General features: G+C 46.7%; 1 protein-coding gene across 1 annotated transcript in view; it reads left to right on the forward strand.

Annotated features, from left to right (window-relative positions):
• Nucleotides 1-680: 680 nt before the first annotated feature.
• The window catches only part of LOC121432472 (CYFIP-related Rac1 interactor A), a 115,543-nt gene continuing 90,964 nt past the window's right edge, over nucleotides 681-25,259 (forward strand). The window contains exon 1 of the mRNA XM_041630463.1: nucleotides 681-811. The gene's annotated coding sequence lies outside the window, so the exon portion shown is untranslated. The remainder of the gene's footprint in view (nucleotides 812-25,259) is intronic.

The following is a 25,259-nucleotide window of genomic DNA, read 5'->3' on the forward strand; positions in this document are numbered from 1 at the left end:
AACCTGTTCAGCATGGCTCTGTCCTCTGGGCTTCCGGAAGTTCCCTCTCCTTACTGCACAGAGCCTCCGTTGGTTTTGAAACAATAATCCCATAATTATTAATATAGCATAATAGTTTAAGCTACTTTCTCCTTTCGCCCAGAGAATTTTAGACTGACTGTTTAGAAGACTGTTGCATCTCAAAGGCCAAGCATTTGGGAAGACATTTTAGGAGATCCCATCCAATAACAGCGGCCCTTGAGGCTGGGTCCGTGTCACTAGGATAGATGGGGAAGTGGAAGGTAACGCCAGGTTCATAATCCAAAGTGATTTGAGAGCGGGGACTAGAGCTTTGGGGTCTGGCGTGGGCACTAGTTTCAGTGTGAGTGTATGTCTGTAACTTGTGGGGATCGTGTCTTTGGGGAATCTTTTTGTTTGAAGTGGAAAGGTGGGTATGGAGGAATTCAAGCTTTCTAGTGAGTAACAAGGCAAGTGAAGTGGCCCAGGCCGAGGGGACGGCAGGGTTACTATGAGCCTAGGGACAATGCTAGCTCCTGAGTTCAACTCCTAGTTAGTGCTTAGCCTGCCTAGTAGGGAATCCGCCTGCCTGGTGACAGCGGGGTGGGATTCTCGGGCCAGGGATGGGCGGGGCGGGGGCGGAGCGGGGGCGGGGCAGGGCGGGGCGGGGCTGGAAGCAGACTCTCGGGCTGCGGCTGCCGCGGGAGAGGCTTCCACAGCTGCGGAGCGAGCGGAGCGGCCGAGGGCGAGCAACGCTGCGGCGGCCGTGGGGACAGCGGCGACAGCGGAGGCGGCAGCGGAGGCGGCGACTCCGGTGAGCGTGGGGCGGACGCGGCTGGGGCGCGGCAGGGAGCGCGAGTGGGGACCCGCCGGGAAAGGCACTGTGGGGGCGCAGGGGCCTCCCGGGCTTGGGGCATGGTGGAGCGGGGCGACCATGGCCCTCTTCGCCTAGCTCGGAATGCCCTACAGCCCTGGGCAAGGGAGGCAGGCAGCTCAGACTCGGTCTTGAACCCTTCATCTTGATTCCCGAGCCAAAGGTCTGTGGGTCCGTTGCTCGCGATCGCCGGGACTCTCTCCCGATTTTATTCCTTTTCCTGACGACTCCCTTCACCCCCCAACCACTCCCACCCCCAAGAACCTTCATCCCCCAGAGCTATTCTTCAGGAGATTCCAATCTTACCCCCTTGGGGTTCCCTTGCGAGGGCCCCTGCTCCCCATCTTTTTGCAGACCCAAGGCGTGGATGAAGCCCGCCCCGAGCCCATGTATACCTGGCCCCTTCTGCTGCCACCTGCCACACAAGTGCTTAGCCAGCACACAAACTGCTGTGCCCAGGACCTCGCCTCCGCTGCATTCACTCCTCCTCACACCAGAACTCCTACCTGGAGTCCAACAGGAGGAGACTTTTCCAAGCTGGAGCTTTGGGAACAATTTGACCCACTTCCCAAGGCGCTGGTCTCAGGCCAGCCGTGCTTTTTGGTAGACACACCTATCTTTTTTGCCAGCTGAGGGACTGACAGGAACACCTCCTGTCAAAATGTACCAGCCCATCCTGAGCCCTTCTCTAAGCTGCTAAACTTTCTGGCCTCTGGCCTCAGAGACAAGATCCAGGGCCTTTGCCATTGAAATCTGCTAAAGCTCCAACCCCCTTCCCTGTAAAGATCGCAGAATTCTGTCAGCCATCCTTGGAAAGGAAGGGTCCAGTGTTGTTAGGGCCACCATTCTGGGTTCTGGGCAGATTTCTTCTCCTCTGTGGGTGATTCCCTGCCTGCTCCGTAGAGAACCCCAGTTACAGGCACAGGCTCCCACAAGCCCAGTGGTTTCCCGATTAGAAACTTTCCCTATGGGCAGCAGTCACCACCTCCTCTGGATTGGCCCAGGCCATCTGCACAGTGTTGAGTCCCTGGGGCATGGAAAGCTGGGCTGGGACCATGCAGGGCTAGGACCCATGCTGGGCAGCAAGAGGAGGGTGTCGCCTGGCCAGGCCTCTACTTGAGAAGACCAGCCTGTTTGGGTTGTTCGCAGTTGGACTGAATTTCACGTAGCTCCTAGAGGGTTTGAGGGTTTCTTGTCAAGAGAGGAGGCAGAACAGGGGCTGTTTTCCCTGCCTGTTTCTGACTGTCTTGTGTTGCTATGGTGACACTTTTGCCTCTTCCTCCCCCTGACTCTTCTGGGAGCTGGTTTTTATTGGTCTGTTGTCCTGTCTTTTATGGCTCTAATTTCTTCTTTCTACTTGCTCTGAAATAAACAGTCATAAACATGGGCACTGGGCCCAGGCTGGGGGCTGGCAGAACTTTACCTCCTGCAGGCCCCAAGCTCCTGTAAGGAGAGAAGACTGAATGGGGAAGAATGGGATGGAACTACCATGCTCCTTCTGGCTCTCAGCTCTGGCGAGGAGACAGTAGCATCCCAGGTCGGATACATAGTTGGTAGCACACTCCTGGGGATGCCAAACACTTGTGGTAGCTCACTGGGGGTACCATTCATGTTAGGATAGTGTTCTAGGGGAGGGAGAGCCCCCACCCCCCCTTTGCAGATGTAGAAACAAAGCCCAGAGCAAGTTGTTTCCCATGGGCTCCTGGTGCTGGGAGCACACAGTCAGCCCTCAGGGCTGATGAATGAAGAGATGTTATGGAGCTGACATATGGGTCTCCTACCTCCCTTTCTGTCGTACCCCCTGCTCTGTCTCCTGGAGGACTTCTGTGCATCAGGAAGTTAATTAGAAAGGGTTCCAGTCCCTTAACCCTGCTTGAGCCACTACACCCCCTGGGGACTCAAGCTGCCTTCCATGCCCTTTGTGCATCCTGAACCCTAAGTGCTGGAGACGCAAGTTGACAGCAGAGTGAAGCCACTTGTGACTTCCTGTTTTTACTCAGCATTGAGAAGAATTCAATTTGCTTGTGTTCCCAGAGCCTAGATGCAACCGGATGAGCCAAGGACACAGAGCCAGCCCCGAGTGAGGAGTTCCCAGAGAGCTAACCCACCCGGGGCCAGAGTATCACCCACTGTCTCCTGTCAGTGACACTCCTGGTTCCTTTTCTCTTCCTTGCATTTTCTCTGTCTCCCCTTTTCTATGGCAATGCTCTGGGCTTGTTGTGTTAGGGCAGCATGGGAAGACAAGGGCATGAATGGCCTGCCTGGCTGCTGTTGGCCGTTGAGCCAGAGGAAGTCCGTTCACTCACACGGACCTCATTCAGTCTTTAAAGTGGACTTGACAGCATCTTTATCTTCCCTGCTTGATATTGCTTCTTCTTTCATGATGGCATGGATTAGCCTATCAGGTACGTTTTGATTGGTTGGAAGGCCTTTACTTCCCTAGTTTATGTCGGGAGATCTCAGATTATAGAGATGCCTTGAGCCACTATTGGCAGGTTGAAAAATTTAGGATTTTAAGTCATAATCTCTCAAGGCTAGTGGCATTTTCCCAAGTTATTTTGTGGCATGTTCATGGAATGCACGTCTTCATTTCTCCACCTTATGTTTATATGCCAAATACAGTGCAGGTGTCTTGGAGCCACTACTCCCATTTGTAAACAATGTGGTCAGTAGAAGAGGGAGACCTCAGGATAGAGTCTTGTCATGCAGTAGGAGGAACGATTTGACAAAGGGGACAGGTGATGTGGGATCTAGAGATTGCTCTTGGTCAGGTAATTCCTTAGGGTTGACTCAGGCAGTCTGGGCTTTGTGGCTGAAGAGCAGCTTCTGTTCTCCTGGGAAGCCCTCACTTAGCCTTCACAGAATGGGATTATTGTCGAAGAGAGCACCTCCTTTAGTTCTGGTGAGCACACATCTAAAAGCCTGCCCTGCATACCTCCGGGACTTTTGTCTTGTTCATAGTCGCCTGTGGTTCCTACTTCATCTTAGTTAAAAACAAATATCCTGGCTGTGGTGTCACAAGAATTCCAAGATTAGGTCTTAGGGTGGTCAGAAATAGGGAGGATGTTGGCAGTCAGACGTGAGTTGACGCTCCCTTCTGGTATGCTCTGGCTGTGGAATCCTACAAGCCTACCTGACCTCACCGAGCCGCCATTCCTGTGACAGTTAAACTCCAATACTAACACTTGCCTTCTTTGGGATCCAGTGGTCTTTTGTGTTTACAGGGCCTGGCGTGGTGCCAATCTAACAATAAACTAGCTGTTATGTAGTTGTATTGATTAGAAAGGAGTTCTCTCATTACTAGGCCTCTGGGACCTCTGAAAATCCCAGGAGGTGGCTGTCTGGATGGGTTCAGGCCCTTGGACATCTATCTATTCATTATCTAGAAAGTTAACGATTGCCCACCCTCAGACTCCTGGCATTGCCAGTTAATCGAGTTGTATGTCCCCAGATAAGCCATGTCCTCCACCACCAGGGCAAGTGCCAGTCTCTAACAGTTTTTGAAAGGCGAACAAACTTCCAGAGTTGCAGGAATGCGTTTTTATCTATGAGAATCCTTTAAAATAAATATTTGCAAAAAAAAAAAATCCTGGACCTCTCTAGCTTCCCCCTTATTTGTTTTTTAAAGGGAGAATATGTTTATGTATTTGATTGTCTTTATTCTGCAGTTAAAGAAATGGGGGCAGGGAGGCAGAATCGCTTGCATGGTGTTGTCAGCTAGTAAGAGGCAGGGCCAGAATTTAAAACTAAGTTCCGCTTACTCTTGGTGCCATGGCATACAATTTTGTCATTTTCTTGGCTGGCATGTCAGTGACCTAAAATAAGTGTGTTTGGAGACTGTGAGTGGATTTTAGTGCGGGTGGAACTTGTCTGTGCCCTAACTCAGACTCATAGTAAATATTTAGAGAGTTTATTAGGGTTTCGCTCTCAGTGCAGCATTAACGAGGCTTTCTGCTGCTGGCTGCGGGCTGCTTTCTACACATGGTGAACGGAAGAGGAGGTGGACATGTCTTAGTTAAAAAAGAAAGGTTGATGGAATTCAAAGTAGTTTTGTTCGCACAAGAATGGATCGTCAGTTTGTTATTAAAATAGCCCAAATCATTGGGCAGGCCAGGATTTTATCACCAGATATATGAATGGAAAACCTTACAAGTGTTTCCCTGGAATGTAGATCTAGGGACAGATTATCCAACAGAGTTCGAGTAGTTGATGGCAAGCATGGAGACAGGGAGCTTTTCAAAGGCGAAGGTGATGTGGATGTAGTCTGCTGGTACAGCTCATGTCTAGGAAGAGAAGAGTGAGAAGTAGTTTGGGAATTGCTATCTAGCCTTCCCTAGGTGAGATAGAAGCCAGCATTTCCTTAGGACCCCTGCTGCCCCCAGCTGCCCCAAGTGCTGAAGACAGGGACCACATTTCCAGTGCTTACCAGGTCCAGCTGAGCACTGTAGACAGATGCGTTTCTATTTGCAATTATCTCAGGGCCTGAGCCTGGTGTCTGCTTCTTTAATGACTTCACTTTCTAATAAAAATTCTGTATGGCATAGATAATTAGATTTTTAAAATGAAACTGGGAAATAGAGTGCCCCAAAGAGTTTAATTGCAGTTTTATGATGGATCAAGCATAAAAATGGGACCATTCATTCCTATAACAAATGCATACCATATGAGTCCTTGCCCTTTGCTTGCACAGGGTTGAGAGCATACAGATCAGTATGGTATCATCCCTGCCCTCATGTAGCCCTCTCTCCAAAGGCAAAAGCCCCTGCGTATGCATGGCCAGAGTCAAAAAAACAGTTATCTAGAGGAAGAGGGAAAATGACGCAACAGAGCCCATTCTCCTCTGCCAGTTAGGTGCCATCTGAGGGCATACCAGTTCTCTCTTGAATGCTGAAACTCAAAAGCATGTGCCTAGGAATAACAGCTGGGTTCAGCAGTCAGCATCTAGTCTAACATCCAGGATAAGGGAGGAGCAAGCCCCTGGGCTTCTATAAAACAGGAAGGATTTGATGGCTTGAAAGGACTTTTCCACATCTCGTCTGATGGTCTTCAAAACCCTTGTTTGTTTTGCCCGGTGACCAGTGAGGAAGGGAGACCTAGAAGCCTTAGTGAGCCCCCTTTGTTGAGAGAGATCTGGAACTGGGGAGAGTCAAGAGTACTCCCAGGGAGTACTCTGCCACCAAGGAAACCTGCTCCTTGCAAGGAAGGGAGCCATTTCTAATGGAGCATTGCCCCTACCAAGCGATTGAAAGTCAAAGCTGATGACAGCAGAATATCAAGGGTGGTCACTGGAGTAGAGCCGAGCTAATACCATATTCCATAGCTTCCATTACAGTGAGTGGAGAAGGGAGTGGGTCTCACAGATGCCTTACCTCCTAGAGTTGTTTTCTATTATAGTTAATGCCCTTAAAACCTTTGGCAAGGAAGCTCAATGAGTCTCACCTTTTTAACAAAATTAGAAGGCACATGAGGAGCAATGGTCAATATACTTACCCCAGGGCCTTCAACTTCTTTAAGGTCATTGGCAACTAGGTCTTGGTCCATGCAGGAGCAGTGATACCGCTGATTCCTAGCCAGCCAAATGGGAGAGGCAGGGGACAGGGGCATCAATAGAGAGTCAGAAAATAACAAGAATCTTATGTCTGCACCTCTATTCATTCAGGGCAACCTGGGCTTTGACAAGTTGTGCCCCTCCCACAGTCTTCTGTTGCCTTTGGTACTATGTGGGCAGCAGCATTTACGAAGCAGTAGAAGATCTTGTTAGCAAGATAATACCAAGCATTTGATAACCATCTGTGCAAAGTTCTGAAGAACATACACAGAAGATATTAGCTCTGTCTCGTGGCTGGGGAAGCTGACATCCAGTGGTATCTATGGGAGCTTCCATAATGTTGCCTCACTAGGAAGATGACTTATTTCAGAGCCATTTTCTTACCATCACCCACATGGTAAATAAGGAACACATATGTGTGAGGAATATGGTACTTGTAAGGAAGTGTCTTGATAAAATACTTACCTCACAAAAGTAGCAATTCCATGCTAGCCAGAAATGTAGCCATGCTTTAAAACTGCAGTACATCTAATCAAGCTTATGTTTTAAGTATTTCCCTGGGACTGACTGGTATCTTTCAGGGTATCCCTTGCTCAGCCTGCCTTGTCAAAGGATGTGATCTGATAGCAACGAGCTGAGCCCGAACTCAGCCTTGCTGAGTGGCGGGGGCGCCTCCCCTCTGGGGCAGGTGCGGTGCGATGGAGTTCTTCATCCTCTTCTGGGGACAGCTGGCGACCCTGGGAATACAAGAGAACCATGTTCTCAGCTTACAGAATGACAGGGTCAGATGTGCATGAATACCTCTGGTGTCTTTCTTTATTCTGGTTTGAGGTGGGTATGGATGGATGATGGATGAATGGATGGATGATGGGTGGATGGATAGATGGATGGGTAGGAGATATTAGAATAGGGGAGATACAGAGTAGAAAGAAAGTAGTGAGAGCTGAAAAAGGAGATGGGGGAGAGGGAGGGAGAGGCGGCAGGACACTCAACAGTTCTGAAATCCAGAGTCATGCCGTGTGCATGTACCTGGGAGTCCTTGAGCAGCTTCTTCTTCTTCTTCTTCTTCTTCTTCTTCTTCTTCTTCTTCTTCTTCTTCTTCTTCTTCTTCTTCTTCCTTTTAGCAAACAGATATGATTTGGAATCTCAGCATTTCCCTTGGTCAGATTCCTTAAGTCTGTAACGTTTTCCACCTTATGAATGGCAGCTGATGATGTTTGTGTCTCATGGATGGTATGAGGAATACGTGGATTAAATATTTATCAGGTTCTCTTTTTGCTCGGGCTTTGAATAGAATTTGTTTGAAAAGTTTTGGCAGCTCTTGTAGGTTCCTCTTCAGAGCTCTGATGCGACCAGCAGCCACAAAACTCCCCAGGCCACAACCCATCAGTGAATGTCCCTTGAAAAGTCCCTTCAGACCGGCTCATCATATCTGTAGCCTGTGAGCCTTCATTCCCTAGCACACACGCAATAATAATAATAACTTTGTGTACTGATGAATCCTAACAAGGAAAACTAAGATTTGGTCTATGCACATTTTATTACCACCCTCCTTGCTCATTTCTTTGTTTCTCAAACATGTCCCTCCCACTCCTGCCCCCCCCCCCGTGTATTGAGATTTCAAACCCATGTTCTTGAATACTTTTCACAAGTAATAAAAAGGGTCAAAAGCTTTTTTTTTCCGAAATATTCACATCCTCTTATTATTGAGTCCAAAAATCTAAAACTAGGGTTATTTTTCCATCATTCTTTTGGAAGTAAAAGCTAGTCCAATTTTACATGAGACTATTTATAACTCTTATTAGTCTTTCTTGGGATAAATGAGTTTTTTTAATGCAAAGATGAGTGCTATAGACTGTCCTGGGGGGTGCAGATCATAGGTAGTTATGTACTTTGTTCCTTTCTCAAGTATAGAGAACTCGGAAGTCAGAGGCACCTCTGGTCTAAGAAAAGCATGTTAATGAGGACTGGTGGGTCTCTATCACAAAATGCCAACAGGAGCTCACAGTATAGTCAAATGTCCACCTCGGGGAGAGTGTGGTGTGCATCTTGACACAAGCGAGTGTTGCGGCAAGATCATTGTCCAGGAATAGGGACCCTCGGTTGAGAAAATGCTTCTGTCAGATGGACAGGTAGGCAATTCTATAGGGCAATTTCTTGATTAACGATTGGTGTTGGAAGTACTATTCACTGTGGGCACTGCTACCCCAGGGTTGGTGGCCTGGGGTGGTATAAGGAAGCAGGTTGAACCATCTAGTACGCGGTGTTCTTCAATGGCTTTAGCATCAGTTCCTGACTCCAGGTTCAGGCCTGAGTTCCTGCTTCTGACTTTCCTCAATGATTGGCTGTGATCGGGACATGTAAGCCGAACAAACCCTCTCTTCCCCACATTGCTTTAGGTCATGGTGTTGGTCACAGCAATAGAAAGCAAATTAGAATAGATAGAATGATGGCCATGTAGTTCATTTCATTCTAATCCAAAACATCGATGGCCATTTTCATTTTTTTCCCACTTTAAATAATTAGAAATGCGTATATGAATTTACCATCAGGAATAAAGGAGTAATGACGATTTGTTCAAACATGGCTTCCAAAAGTTTCAAAAGGACTCAGTAGTTTTCAAGGAGAACTTTCTTAGAAGTATAAATAAGTTGGAATTTTGTTGTTGTTTTCTTACCAAGTGTGGCATTAGGGGAAGATAGAAGGGACTTTTTCCGTCTGACTCATCACTTTAGCCTTGTGAGGAGGAACAAGACTTGAGAAGGAGCATGAGGAAGTGAAAAGCCCCAAGCCGAGCGTGAGAAGGCCTTGGCTCTCACTTTAGGCTAGCTCTTAACTTACTGAGTGACCTTGGCCTTGTTACTTCCCTCCTCTGCCTCCTAGGAACCAAGTTGAAGTAAATCCCCATTATCTCCTTGAGCCTGGGTGTGGGTGTCAGGGTCCCAAAGGATAGGGATAGAAGATGTATGTCCTAACTGCCTGCCATTTGTCTCCTGTGGCCTCCATTCAGATAGAGGGACACAAGGCAGAATTCCAGAGTGTTGTCTCAGTATCTTCTGGAACTTTCCTTTTCTCTTAACAGTGATCATTCCATGTTTTTCTAATACAGTTTGTCCCCAGAGCCGCCATTGTCATTCACATAGGGACAGTACTATCAAGGTCTTGCTGGCTGGTGGACCAAGGAAACAGTGACCATAGCCCCAATGTGGCCATTGTCAGTCTTGCCTGGTTCTCTATAATAACAAGTTAAAACACACGGGGCACTGGGGTGCCAAAGAGGGTTGCAACAGTTCCCTGTTACAGAATGGAGCTAGGTCTGCTCAGGAAAGTGAAAAGCTGTAGAGTCTATGTTTGTAATTCACATCTGTGTGGGGGACAGTTAGGCAAAGAGATTGTGTAACTGATGCCCAGGGAATCTCTCAGCCTCTCTCTTTGTCTTTGGAGTTTATGCTTACTGTGTATCATAATTCTGACCTTTGCCCTGTTGGAAGTTGAACCTTATTCCAGGGTCCACAAGGTGTGACAAGCTGTAGTTTTCCATTCTTGGGGGGCCTCACCTGATCATCTGGAGGGGATTGTTCCCCAGCAGGAATTGTGACAGGATCTAGGGCTACAATATAGCAGAGTGTTTTCACGGGACAGAAATGACAGTAGGGTCAGGGGTCTTCGAAGTCTTTGACTGGTACAGACTATGGAGTCTCAGGGAGGGCTATAAACAAGGCCCATTTCGGAGCACAATTCTAGCGTTTTAGACTTTATGTGTCACAGAAGCCTGTGTGTATGAGTGTGTGCGTGTATGTGTGTGTTATTATATACAAGTGTGTTTACTTCTTTAGAGTGTGAGCTGTGTGTGTTACTCATATATAAGTGTATTTATTGTTTGCTTATTTTGTGTGTGTGTTACTTGTATATAAGTTGATGTCTACTTATTTACTTTATGAGTATGTGTGTCTTACTTATATACAATTAGTATAAATTTACTTATTTAGTGTGTGAGTGTATGTGTGTGGCGGGGGGAGAGACAGAGAGTGATATGTGTATGTGTCTGCCATGACAATTGGGTGGTGGAATTGACAGGAGACCCTGTGGGAATCGATTGTAAACCATGTGGTTTACAGGGATCAAGCTTAGGGCACTGGGCTCAGCAGCAAGAGCCTTCCTTAGCCTACTGAGTCCTCTCACCAATCCTGTTACGCTCAAGTAATGTGGTATATGTGGGAGGTGGGTAAGTGTTTAGTGAGTGTGTGTTTAAGGGTGGTTACTCGAGTGTGTCGATTACATAATTGTTTACAATGTGTGCTCACATTCAATTAATGGCTGTCCTGTAATGGGTGTGTGCAGGCTGGGAGCACACATGCCTTGTGATGGGTGTGTGAAGGTATGAGAGATGAGAGCATGGATGCACTGCACGGGTGTGCTTTATGTTTGCTGGGTGTGAACATAGGTGTGCACGGGCACGTGTGTGTTCATTCATATCTATGGCAGTCCTGCTTCAGGCAGGGTCCTCCTAGGTTTTATAGGCGTGACTTTGGCTCAAGCCAAACTCTTGCTTCTGTGTGGCTGATGAATGGAACTGACTTCTCAAGAGCTCCTGCAGCTGAAGCGGAGAGACCTTCTGGGACCTTTCAGGCCCCAGTGACCACAGCAAAAGGCAAATGAAGTGGCAGAGTGTAGTTAAATCAAACTTCCTGGGAGACATTTCTAAATCCTTCTGCGAAAGAGACAGAAAAATTCATTCTAAATGTATTTAAAAATTCAAAGCATTTTGAGTATTGCTTTAAAAAATCAAGAAACTCGAACACAGGTTTGCAAAGAATAGGGGACTAAGTTTCTATTCCATTTCGGGGAACATAGACTATTGGCAGACGTGGGAACGAAGGGGGTAAGGGGCACGCAGAGGAGAAACTGTTGAGTTGTCTCTGCCCTATGGAGTTCTGACTAACTCTGTCTTTGCCTGCTGCATGTTCTCACAGGTCAAACCAGCCAGGGCGGGGTGGGGGAGCTTAGCAGAGTCTGTGGACCAGCTGTGATCGAGAGGGAACAGACAATGATAAACCCTAGCTACACAGTTCTGCTCACTGAGCTGGTGGTGATAGGGAGGGGTTGTGGGCAAAGAAAGGCCTGTGTGGATATTGACCCAGAATGCTGAGCCTGGTTCTGCTGCTGGTCTGGCCCCGCCTCGTGTGGTCCACTTCCCTCTTTGAACCTCAGCTCTTCCTCCTCTAATGAGAGAGTTTGATACTCTGTCTCTTGAAGCTGGACAAGCCTAGCCCTGCCCACCAGTCCCAGAGGCTCCTGAGATAGGGGTGGAGGATGGGGTGCTGGAGGCAGATCTGTCTCTAGCCTGAAGCTATTCTTCTAGAGAGTCTCTTTGTGTGGGGGTAGAAATTGGGGTTCCCTTTGAATGTGAATGTGGGGATGAATGTCAACATTCCAGTATGGATACCACATTATATGTTATCTCCTTCTTGCTTCCCACTTTAACCGATTGTGTGCTAGAGCCTTCTCCTCTCTTCCCCTCCCCTCCCCTCCTCTTCCCTCCCCTTCCCTCCCTTTCCTTCTTTTTCCTTCCCTCACTGTACTTTCTGTAACTTTCCAGTAAGGTAGTAAGTTTTGTAACTTTATCTGTTAACCTCAAATTCAGCAGCTAGTTTGATTAACCCATATAAACTAAGATAGCTACCATGTGCTCACTGTTATGTGGTGTATACACGTGAGTTACTTATTTTTCTTCTGAGCTAGTAATTTTCAGGTTATCCATACCGAAGCTGGCCCCTAAGTTTTCAAAGAACTCTTAAATCTCCTATTGTATTAATTAAGTCATGTTCTTCAGCAACCATTAGTGACTGTTAATTGTCCTGTGGGCAGTCGTTTGTATGTTCCTCTCAAGCAGCAGATACTTGCAAGGCATGTCTCTATCTGTTTTTTAAAAACCAAGACCCTGAACCTTAGAATGCATTTTTTCCCCTGAAATCTCATAAGGACGTAAGACCCAAAGTGAGCAGCATGATTGAGGTACAATCTATCTGTCTCTGAAAATTGTCCGCATTGCCATGCCCCACAGTTCACAATGGTTCTAGGTCACAGAATTTTTTCCTTCTCAACAAAAGAAAATCCTGTTTGCCATCCATGACTAGTCCCTTAAGCTTCAGAAAAATCCATCCACAGCTTGATTTCCTTGCCTTTCTTCCAAATGGAGTTTCATGGTCCCCCCTACCTTAATGTATGTAAATTTCATGCAAATAGTATCTTCTGTTTGCCATGTGCTTCCCAAGTGCCAGACGCTGCTCTGAAAACTTTCACATGTGTCGAGTACTGGGAGGAGATGCTGGGCGCTCATTATATAGAGAGCAGAGCTTAGATGCAGAGTGTTGCCCTTGCTTTAGATGCAGAGGGTTGCGCCGACTTACTGGAAGGCGGATTGCATAGCAAAGACTTGGCTTGTTTTATGCAGGGGTCGTTCACAGAGCTCTGTTTAGAGAACAGTTGATATTTTGCTCTGACCTGGAGTCCAGGGACCCTTATTAAATCCTGGAATCAGGTCCTGATGACTCTTCAGTTCTCAATCTCACAATACTGGGCTTCTCCAGCTTCTTTCTGTGGTCAAAACTGAGGCCCCAGATGTGGAGAAAGGATGATTCCCTTTTGGCTTTCCCCATGTTTCTTCAGCCCACATGGTGGTTGGCACTTCTTTTTTGCTGGCCAGAACTCCTCTTTTTAGTTTTTGGCTCATCATAGACTTGCATATATTTTCTCTTAGGTTCATCTTACAGAAGAAAAAGATGGAATATGATTTGCCTCAAATTACACAGGAGTTGCATCCTCTTACCAAGGTTCTGTCTTTACCTCCACACATCCTTGGGGGTTCACTTCTTATAGACTTTTCTTCTGACAACCTTCCCGTTCTCCACCATAGTCATTTACCCATTTATCGATCCACTTGTTTAATAGATATTCATTGAGTATATATAACCAGGTGTATTCTGGGGATTAAACTGTGAGTCAGACAGATGCAGTACCCTGGCCTCCCAGATAACTATATTCTGATGGGGAAAGATAGACTGTGACACATAAGGAAGTAAAATAAGGGTACTAAGTTCCGGGAAGAAAAGTAAAGCTGAGATGGATGTAGACCAGTGGATCTCAACCTTCCTAATGCTGCGCCCCTTTAATACAGTTCCTCATGTTGTGGTGACCCCAACCATAAAATTATTTTCATGACTACTTCATAACTGTAACATTGCTACTTTTATGAATCTTAATGTAAATTTTGTGCTTTCTGGTGGTCTTAGGTGACCCCTCTGAAAGGGTCATTCAGCCCCAGAGGAGACACAACCTACAAGTTGAGATGCTGGTGTCAAGGGTGAGACTTGGCTGGGAGGAAGTGTAGTCACTATTTTGAGCAAGATGGTCAGGGAAGGTCTCACCAGAAGGTGGGAACTGTGTGAAGACCTGAAGGAAGTGAGAAAGTGAACTTCATGTGGAGAGTCATGGGAAACTATTCTCTATATCGAACCTCAGAGACCCTGGCCTGAAGGTAACCATAACTGAGTGAACAGGGCAGTTTCAAGGTTATGAGGTTGCCAGCCAGCCTGTGATTTCAGTACCTCCTGACTCCCTCTGACCGAGAACATAGACTTCACATTTACCGTCTTCACTGGCACGTCTGACACTAGACTATGCACCCAGAGGGCAAGCCTGGGCTGGCTTGTAATCACATCTCTAGCACACCACGGAGGCCTGGGGCTGGGGGAGAGTTCAGCTTTTGTGACTACCTCTGCTTCTTTCTTTTTTCAAAGCCCAACGTCTCAGTTAAAGATGATTTGAAGCCTGAGTGTTTTGGTGGTGTGCTGGCTGCATACCCCACTTGTCTAGAGTTTTGCTTAAAAAAAAGAAAAGAAAAGAAAGAAAAGAAAAAGAAAGAGAAGCCATCATTACGCAGTATTGCGGAGAGTCTGGGAGTGACAGTATGGCGGGGAGAGTGTTAACTGGAGTCCCGAGGATGGGGAGGAGCCCCCAGGGATGCACAGCACAGGAGGTCCCTGCTGGGGACTGCTGTTTATAAAGTGTGACCAGAGGGCTGGACAGAGAAAGTTCTCCAGAAATGCTCAAGTGTGTTTGGATTTCATCCAGGACTCCCATTCAACATTGGGGTGATCAGAGCGTAGCCGGGGAGACCTTTTTTGAAAGAAAGTAACCTTCGCTGATGGTGGGACCCTTCTTCTCCCAAGCGGAGCACTGGTATTGGAGAGGCCTGGCTTTATTGTTGGGTGGGAAGCAACTGGGAATGCAGGTGAGCTGGCGGGAGAGAAGAGGGCTATGCACAACATCATGGGGAGGGGCCGTGCTGCTTTGCTGTCTTTTCCACCTCCTTGTGCCTCCCATCTGACCCTGCATCCTTAGGGCAGAAAGCTGGGTTAGAAACTCTTGCCAGTGCGAGCCAGTTAGAAGGTAGTGATGAGGTGAAATCGAAGAGAAAGGACATCAGGAAGTGCCAGGGAGGCCATTATGGTGTTTGTACAAGGGGATGATGAGCTTGGGGTTTCAGCCAAAGTGTGTGTGTGTGTATGTGTGTGTGTCTGTGTGTGTGCACATGCACATATATGAACATGTATACATGTTTGTGTATCAGTTATTACATTGCTGGAACATAGACAAGCGAGGAAAGATTTCTTCTGGCTCATGTGCCAGAGAGTTCCAGTGTGTCATGGGGGAAGCTCGTGGTGGCAGTGAGAGCACCTGACTAAGGCATCACACAAGGTGTTCATACACTGAAGGACTCGTCCCCAGTGACCCATCTTCTCCAAACAGGCCATAGCTTCTACAGTTTCCCTCCCCGAGTAGTACCATCTGTTGGGGACCAAGCTTTGGGGAAACAAGCTTACGTGGGGCATACTTCAGATCCAATTAACAGCGGTGTGTATGCCGTGAGTGTAAAACGGTAGTGTATTCTCTCATGCATGTTAAGGAGAAAGTAGTTCTTTTTTAACTGGTGGAAGTCTGACTTAAATAAAACAGAAAGGGAAAAGGCAAAGCGTTCCTTTTTAGCTAAATAGCTGTCTTTGAGGGATGAACTGACTCTACAGGCACCTTAAGAAGCCTGGGGGCGTGGCGAGACTGGAGGCAAGGTTCCCTGGTTCAAAGCATACACTGTTCTCACAGAGGATCCAAGCTCGGTTCCTAGCGAACACATTGGCACCTCACAACTGCCTGGTGCTCCACATCCTGGGGGTCTGGAGTCATCTCCTGTCCTTTGTGGTCACATGCAGTCAGTTACACATACCTCCCCCAGACACAGACACACACGCACAGACTTGCACACATTTGCACGGACACACACAGACGCACACACCCACAACTCACACACACACCTCATACACACACCTGCCCACACACACTCACACACACACCTGCCCCCACACTGCATACATACATTGCACACACTCACACAGACACACAGACACACACATACTTGCATGACATACACAGACATGGATACATCTCCACATACTTACACAGACACACACACACACTCACACACACTTCTGCACACACCTGCACTCAAACACACACCTGCACACACACACTCACACACCTGCACACACTCACACACCTGCACACCCACACTCACACACACCTGCACACACCCACATTCACACACACACACCTGCACTCACACACACCTGCACACACCCACACTCACACACACCTGCACACACCCACACTCACACACACATCTGCACTCACACACACACCTGCACTCACACCCACACTCACACACACCTGCACTCACACCCACATTCACACACACCTGCACTCACACCCACACTCACACACACCTGCACTCACAGCCACACTCACACCCACACCTGCACACACACACTCACACGCACACCTGCACTCACACACACTCCTGCACACACCTGCACTCACACACACACCTGCACTCAAACACACACCTGCACACACACACACACTCACACACACACACCTGCACTCACACACACTCCTGCACACACCTGCACTCACACACACTCCTGCACTCAAACACACACCTGCACACACACACACTCACACACACACTCACACACACACCTGCACTCACGCACACTCCTGCACACACCTGCACTCACACACACACCTGCACACACACACACTCACACACACACCTGCACACACCCACACTCACACACACACACCTGCACACACACACACTCACACACACACACCTGTACACACACACACAGATGCAGACACACACACACACCCTGGCACATACACACACACATTAAAAATAAAATAGATCTCGAAGAAGCCTGGGTAGGTTGCATAAGCCCTGGCCTCAGGGAGACTGGATTCTTCTGGACTCCAACACTTATGATAAATAGTTTCAATTTTCTGATTCAAATGCACCTTTCAAGTCTTTGAAGTGAAGATGTTATAAAAAAAAAACAAGAAACTATTTCTGGTACCTGATATTAAAGAAGGCAGAGTTAATTCTGGGTCTGCTGGTGATGTTCCGTGGGCTTCCTCCCCTCATGCTCCAGTGGGGTTGATCTATCCTGCTTTCCTCCCTCTCTAGGGCACTTTACAGTTACAAACAAGCTTTGACGTAGGTCAATGTTACGCACAAATGGCGGTCTGTGAGTCGCATGCCTGTCAGGGACCTCTGTTCACCATGTGATGCCTGGCTTCAGATGAAGTCTCCACATTTGTTCTGAACTCAATTTGTGTCAACTTTGCTCCTCTCGGTATGTCTCCAGCTGCCTGCTTGGGCTTTCTTCCAGCCTTCAGAATGACTTCTTGTGATTTATATTAGTATTTGGTCTCTGTAGTTGAATGTAATGCTTTAATAACACACACATGGACACACTTAGCTGATTACCAGGAGGTGACTGTTTGATTGTTTTTTTTCTTCAGTTGCTATTACAGTAATGAGGGGGGTGGGGAAAGCTCAGAGGAGGTGGGCCTGGTACTGCATGGAAACATCATCTGTGGGCAGAAGGGGAGGGCGGTGTCAAAACTCAGCCCAGCCTGGGTTAGCATTGGAAACCAGTGATGTGAACTGTGGTAGGAAACCACATGCAAGGTGCCAGTGCCCCTAGAAATGTCTGCTGAGAACCAAGTTTGCACGCAGAGAGCTGAACTGCTGCAGAATGCCTTCCCTGGCTGCTAGCAGGCTCCATTGGGAAGCCGGGGGGGGGGGGGGGGGGGGGGGGGGTGAAGGGTGTCTAAACTGAACAAACTGACTCACCCCTGTTGAATAGGTTGTCTGTGTGTGTGTGTGTGTTTTTTTTTTAATCGAAAGTAAAAGGGAAAGGAGAATTAAGAAAGAAAAAAGGACAGTGAGTTTTGAATCAGCAGCAGGAACAAGAGAACCCAGTGTGAGTCACTGGAGTCAGGCAGGGTCTGCGAACTTCTGTCCTGACTGAATGTCAATGCTCTTCACATCCTGCTGAAATCACACGCTCTACTACCGTTCTCCATCCTCACTCCAGGCATGTGGTAGGCATTCTGGGAACTTTTGTCAAGGAGTCATAGAGCACTCCCGTCCTGAGCTCAGGGAGCTTTTCCAGGGCGTCAGAGGAGCAACACAAGTCTTCCCTCCTCTCAGTGTGGCCACATCAGCCTCAGAGTGAGAGCGGCGGAGCTGGCTCCGAGTGATAAGTGGGACGAGGAGCTCTGCACTTTGACTTTGGTCTCGTTAGTTGCAGGCTTCTTACTCTCTTGCTAGATCACCTGATGCTGGGAAATATCACAAAAGCCAACTAAAACTATGGGTTTGCTGGAGCTTTAGTTATCTGCAGTTTGTACAGGATTTACTTAAATACAGGCAGAACAGTCTTTTCCTTGCACTTGGCTCTTAAAATGAGCATGGGTTTGTTTATCCTGCTTTTAAATCCTTCCTGTTTGATTTATCTTCCAGTTGGGCTTTGCCTACTGACTCTCAGATCTTAGAGACCTTACCCCTAAAGTGGATATTGTTCTCTTACCTATTCCATTATAACGGCTGTAAACACAAAATGATCTGGGAAAATGGAGTGTATCAGTCAGTTTTGCTGAGGTAAGAAATAAGACCCTCGTCGCAATAGTTTATAGCAGCAAATATCCCCATTATGGCACATTTCAGAGGCTGTGATTGGGTTTCTATGGATCTTCCCACATGTTTTGTTATAGCTGGGTCCTGAGCACAGGGACCAGATGCTTTTTGGAATATGTCAGGCTCACTGCAGGGAGAAGAGGGTGAGGAAAGCATCACAAATTTGAGAGGCCCACACAGGCTTCTGCTGGGTTGCAACCTTCTCTGTGCTATTCAACTTCTATCTGTTAAACAAGGCATATGGCATAGTATCCTATCAACTGATCCCCTCCCATGGAAGAGTAGATGCTCCATGCAAGGCACATGGCAGCCAGTAAAGCTGTGTGCTCTTTTGGTGTCAGGAAAATAGTATGGACTAACCCCCACAGGGTAAACCTGTGATATAATATGTTCTTGGTAAGACAGTATTTAATGGCATCCAAAGAATGGAGTGCAGTCTGATGTCAGTATTTTTTGAGGGAAATACCTAGACTGTTGAAGTTCCATGATAGAGGAAACTGTGTTATTTACCCTTAAGTCTTAGGAGGTAAATCACATATACACATATACAAGTTGTTCTGAATAAATCCATGAGATCACAGCTGCTCCAGTATCCCGGAAGCTCAGGAAACTCAGACACAGTAGGTCGTCTATATCTACAGATTCACCGTCTGCAGATCCCGCTTGTCAAGTGTAAAACATTTGAAAAGAGGTTGCACTCTGGCTGGTGTATCCCTCATCAGCGTGCCCGGGAGGCCTAGAGGGTTGCCGTGCGGAAGGGGCGCTCGTGTTTTTCTTTGTCATTGTTTCCTAAGCAATGCATTACGCAGTGGCTAATATAGCATTTGCATCATGTTAGGTATTATCAGGGTGATTTAAAGTAACAGAAAGCATATGAGTAGGCTATATATAAATATTAAGCCATTTTGTAGAAGGATTTGAACATCTGTGAATTTGGGTGTCCGGGGAAAACACATCCCCAGTAGATGCTGAAATATGACTATATAATTATGCCTGCTGCAATCTACTTATGATTAGAAAATTTGACAGGGCATGTATGTCAGCTGCACGATAGAAAGATACACATGTTTATCAACTTATTCCTTAAATTAAAGGGTAATCCAATTTCTGAAGCATTTTGCCCTGTGCTAGAAATTCATCATCCTGTCCAAGAATATCAGTGCTGTAAACTTAACTCAGTGTCTCAGCGTCTTCATGGCCAATGTCCTTAGCAGGGGCAGCATCCGCATAGTGCTTTTGATCATCATCTCGTCTTTTGCTGACCAGGATTAATAGGTATGAGCAAGACCTAAGAATGCCTGTTTTAAATGGTGTGCCCCCTGCCTCTCTAAAAGGAGAAGCAGAAAAGAAAGCTGACATGTGCGCAGTAAGCAGTTAGCAGTAAGGAGCTAGAGGCCTTATTTGTACATCGGCTCTTTTTAACTTCTGCTAATGTTAATGAGGAAGCACTCAATGCCCTGCTCCGAAGATATGTGATGTGCTGAGAACCCTACATTGCTACCCTTGATCTTCTTGGAAATTCATCTCATTATCATTACTGTCCCCATTTAATGCAAGAGAGCAAAGGAACTCATGTATGTACATATGTGGCCCAGGTCACACAGCTGGTAACTGGAGGGTACAGGATTTGAACCCTTAGTGCTGAGTGTGTCCAGTCCATAGTATATGTTCTTGTCTTTGCTTAGGACAGTGGTCAGTGGCCTGATGTCCTCTGCATGGTACTGAGGAATTTCATCTCCCCAGCTGCATGGGCCAATGTGACTGAGCAATTATGCTGGCAAAAAACTTCATAATATAGCTTGAGGAGATTGTCAAGAGGGTCCTGGTTACCAGGAGAGGACCCCTCTAGATTCTTCTGCCCTATCCCAGTTACCTGTTGGTATAAGGAACAAGGAATGTTCTAACCTGGCCTCCCAGAGGATGACTTCTTCCCATGAACGCCTTGCTATCTTCTACCCACAGCTGAATACCTTCCGCGATGCTTCTGGGCATATGCAGTTGCATCAGGACCGTGGCACTGGGCCTAGTTCAATCATGCATGTATCTTCTCATTCAGTGAACAGATATTTATTGAGTGCATACTATGTTACTGGCAACTCGAGTAAAGTAAAAACCCTGACAGATCATCTATTTGTCTGTCTGTCTGTCCATCTATTCCAATATCTGCATGGCGTTAGGCAGTGATAGGCGCGATGGAAAGATAGAGAAACGTTGGAGGGAGGGAAAAACACTTATGGGTTATTCAGGGAAGACAACTGAATGACTGCATACATGAAAGAAGTTGGCTAGATTGAACGGTGTGAATATCTCAAGGGACAGTGTAGAGCATACGTGGTAGAAGGAAAAGAAATTAGGGAGACTCTCCCCCATCCAAGGAGAATGTGGTTTGTAAATTCAGAGCTGTAGTGAAGGGCAGAGTATCTGGGACAGAATTAATGCAACCATCCGAGGTCGTGGGCAAGGCAGAGGCTGGAGCCCATCTGGAGAACCTCATAGGATGTGTATTGAACAAGAGAAAGCAACCCAACACAGAGAACACATTGTTCACTCAGCTCTGGGCTGGGTCAAATCCTTTTTAATGATTTTTCAAGAGAATCTGCTATGGGTAGTATATCTGAGGAAGCAGGACTGAAGGGCTTGTCTGTTATCGGATAGCTCACCACTGGCAAAGCCAGGGTGTAGACAGCCTTGGCTTCAAAGACTAGTCTAGACCTACCTCAAAGTTACAAAACATATTTTCAGAACAGAGAGTGTGGCCAACGTACTTCATTGCTTAAAATACTACCAGCACATTCTGTGTTACCTGGTCTATGTATTTAACTAGATCCAGGTATAGTTGTAAATCTAGATACAGATTAAATAGATGGCAGATAGATAAATAGGTGATAGATGACGATGACAGGAGGGGGCGGCTCTTACGGAACTAACTCATACAGTTATAGGAGCTCAGAAGTTCCAAGATCTGCAGTTGGCACACTGGAAAGCCAGGAGAGCTGATGGTCTGGCTCTGGCCTGGATCTGCAAGGAGAGCTCACAGTGTAATTTCCAGTTCTATTCTAAGTCCAAATGCATTAGCCCCATGTCCTAATTTAAAGGCAGAGAGTACTTGCTACTCAGGCCTTCAATAGACTGGAGCAGACCCACCCATTTGTGGGAGGCCAGTCTGCTTTACTTCATCTATGGATTCAAAGATCTCTCTCTCTCTCTCTCTCTCTCTCTCTCTCTCTCTCTCTCTCTCTGTGTGTGTGTGTGTGTGTGTGTGTGTATGTGTCTCTCTCTTTCTCTCTCTCTGTGTGTCTGTCTCTTTCTATCTTTCTCTCTCTCTCTCTCTCTCTCTGTGTGTGTATGTGTCTCTCTCTCTCCCTCTCTCTCTGTGTGTGTCTCTTTCTCTCTCTCTCTTTCTCTCTCTCTCTCTCTCTCTCTCTCTCTCTCTCTCTCACACACACACACACACACACACACACACACACACACACACACACACACCATAACGATTTCTAATCAACATATGGGCATCCTTGTGGCCTAGGCAAGTGGATACGTACAGTTAACCATGATGGAAAGCATTTTAAGAAGTATAACAGGATTCAAGAAGGCAGAAATAAGATTCATCATTTTTTTTTCTCAGGCTACTTTGACCATGCAGGGATGCCTGAGCTTGTTTGCCCCACAGCCCCTTGAACTCTTAGTACTGACTGGCTCCTCTAGATTCCTAACATTCTTTGTTTCGCTTATGTGAGCATGCGCCATGTTCAAGGCACCCCTCAAGCTGGAGCCGAGACCTCTGCTACAGCACCTTTGCGCACACTGGGGACACTTCTCTGCTTACCTCAAAATATGTTTGTGGGATAGCTATGCAAACCAAGAAGAGGTGGCTGTGTCCATTTAGAGGCTACCAAATGCCAAACCTAAGTCATTTGTAGTTTTTGTTGGTGGTTATGAAATTGCTGGCCAAAAAATAAATAATAAAAAGCAGTGGAAGTGCCGGTTCTCATGGATCAGTTCTGCTCGCCTGCCAGCTCCCCTGGAACGTCTGCAAGCTCGATTGAAATACGACTTTCAGATGAACAAAGAATGTGATCATGCTCCAAGTATTCCTTCTCCCTCGATTTCTACCACACTGAAAAATAAGAATTAATCCTGTTTCACTTTAATGTCGATTGCTTTGCTGGATAAATCTTTAGGAGCTAGATTCCTAATGAGCTCCCGATCTCTCAGAAGCTGAGTCGTGTTGGTGCGCGTGCCTGCATGCGCCTGTATAATATGCACATCCTGCTTTGTGTTTCCGCTCTACTTTCTTCTTATTTCCCATAGCAATAATTGACCGCCTTCCATATTAAAGACCCCCCCCCCCAAAGGTAGAAAAAAGCACACGCAGTGATGCCGGAATCATCTTCCATGTGATTATCTATGTGTGGCCTCCAAGGACGTTCCTTCTGGAGCCCCGTTAATTCTTGACTTTAATCAGAGCCCAACAGCCCCTAATCATGCTTCTGCACTTGGTAATGGCAAGCCTTTTTACAAACATCTGGGAAGAAAGCATCGTTAGGAACACTTTTGATGGACAGTGGTAGTTAAGCACAGCAGCCGTTGGACAGCTGCCTCTGGAACATGGTGTGCTTCAACTCCCGGAAGACAGAACAGGGACAGTTCACAGAAGAAGTGGTCATCTGAGGCCAGGACATGGGCTCTGGTTCAGAAAGCCTTAAAAATCCTGTCAGTGAAGATAGATTCTTCCATGACCCATTCCACTGCAAGAACCGACTTAGAAGAGGGACTTTATGACTTGCCTTGTAACCTCCAAATGTTAGAAGTAGACACCGTAATTGCCACGAGGTTGACTTGACTTTGCATCAGCCACTAGGACCCAGTAAGCTGCAAGGATAAGAGAGTTAAGATGTTAAGATGTTCTCTTGACCACGTTCAGGTCATTCAGTCATCATATGTTGGTCAAGTAATTGCTGGTAGTCAGGCACTGTGCCGGGCACATGGGGTAGAGGAGGGGGATGCATTTCATGGCTTGTGTGTTTTAAAGGCGAGCCTTGTGATGAACTGTCTCTCAGAGCATGCGGGTCCATCATGGAACTGGTCCTGGCAGGAGATAGGTTGCAAGCGTCACACACCTCTTTATCCTTCCTTTATCCACAGAAGACTTTTAAGAACACTGTTTAGTTGAGCACTGGAGGCGTGATGATGAACGAGAGCTACATGGTTGGAAAATGCCTGGAAAGTGTGCTTACTGGAGTTCCAATTGTGGGAGAGTAGAGAGGAAGGAAGGATATTGTTATCTTTGTGATCTATGGAGAGATGTGTTGTGGTAGGAGGAGCGGTGGGCTACGTTCCGGCACCCGGCCGCCCACACGCACGGCTAGCTTTACCCGAAATAATTACACTTTTAAACACCGCTTGGCTCATTTCTATCTAGCCTCTTCTAGGCTAGCTCTCGCACCTGGACTAGCCCTTTCTAATAATCTGCTGTAGCCCATGAGCTGGCTTACCAGGAATGATCTTAACCTGCGTCTGTCTGGAGTGGGAGAATCATGGTGACTCTCTGACTCAGCTTCTTTCTCCCAGCATTCTGTTCTGTTTACTCCTCCCACCTATGTTTTAACCTATGAGGGCCAAGCAGTTTCTATATTGCTTAACCAATGAAATCAACAGACACTCCCACATCAATGTGTGACATGAGCATCGAGGGAGTGTTTATGCACAATTGTTTATCAGCTTTAGTGTGTTTCATTCACATTTTGATTGAGCATGTTTAGGAGACAAAACGTAAGTCTGCACAAGAGTCCCTTGAAACTGCACTCCGTTGGACTGCGTAAGTCTGAGGCCACTTAACAGTGCTTTTTTGTGGCATCCAGTAATCAAAATATTGTTGCATGTTAAGGTGATGGAGAAGTTTATGCCTTTACTACCTTATTTCCAAAGATCTGATGTCTACGAGGCCACTTAACTGCCTCTCACTGTACCTAAATGCTATGAATTGTCCAAGCTACAGTTCAGATGCAAAAAAATAATAAAAAACAATAACTTTAGCTACAGCAACAGCATCAATATAGTAATAAATAAAGATAATTTGTGTTGCTTATTATGTATAAAATAATAATGGAGTAATAATAACTTTAGCACAAAGTTAGAAAGTAATATTTAAAAATGGTGAGGGTGTAAGCATGTCCTTAGGTATAGGAAATGTGTTCCGGGTAGGAAGAAGATATATTTGAGAATCAGCAAGGAATCAATGATAGAGCACCCTCCCATCCTGCCTCACCCCAACCAAAAAAAAAGCGGGGGGGGGGGAAGGAAAGCAGGGGTGACGTCAGAGAATCTTGGAGGAGGCATGAACTTTTAAGTTTGAGCAAAGGGGGACCTACTAGAGATCCTGGACCAGAGGAGGACCCTGATGGCATCTTGATGTTACCATGGCTCAGGCTGCTGTATGAAAAGCACACCAGCAGGGAATGAAGGTAGGACTCCAAAGGTCTGGTGAGTGGATATTCTAGCTAGACCGAGAATCGCGGAATGGAATTTCCAGAATGGTTGGATGTGGGTCATGAAATAAGTAGGCTAGATGACTCAGTGTTTGTCCCGGGATCCTGAATGTCTGGAATTGCTGTTAGCTGAAATGAGTGCATCCACGGATGAGGAGGTAGGAGGAAGGATAAAGACTTCTAGCCATTGGAGCAAGAGCCGCACATTGGAGTACAGAGTTCACAGAGCCTGTTGATTATGACAAACAA

Source organism: Microtus oregoni, unplaced genomic scaffold, assembly GCF_018167655.1.
Source record: "Microtus oregoni isolate MIOR12 unplaced genomic scaffold, Mior012 000034F_ref0000314, whole genome shotgun sequence".
In the NCBI taxonomy this organism is placed as follows: Eukaryota; Metazoa; Chordata; class Mammalia; order Rodentia; family Cricetidae; genus Microtus; species Microtus oregoni.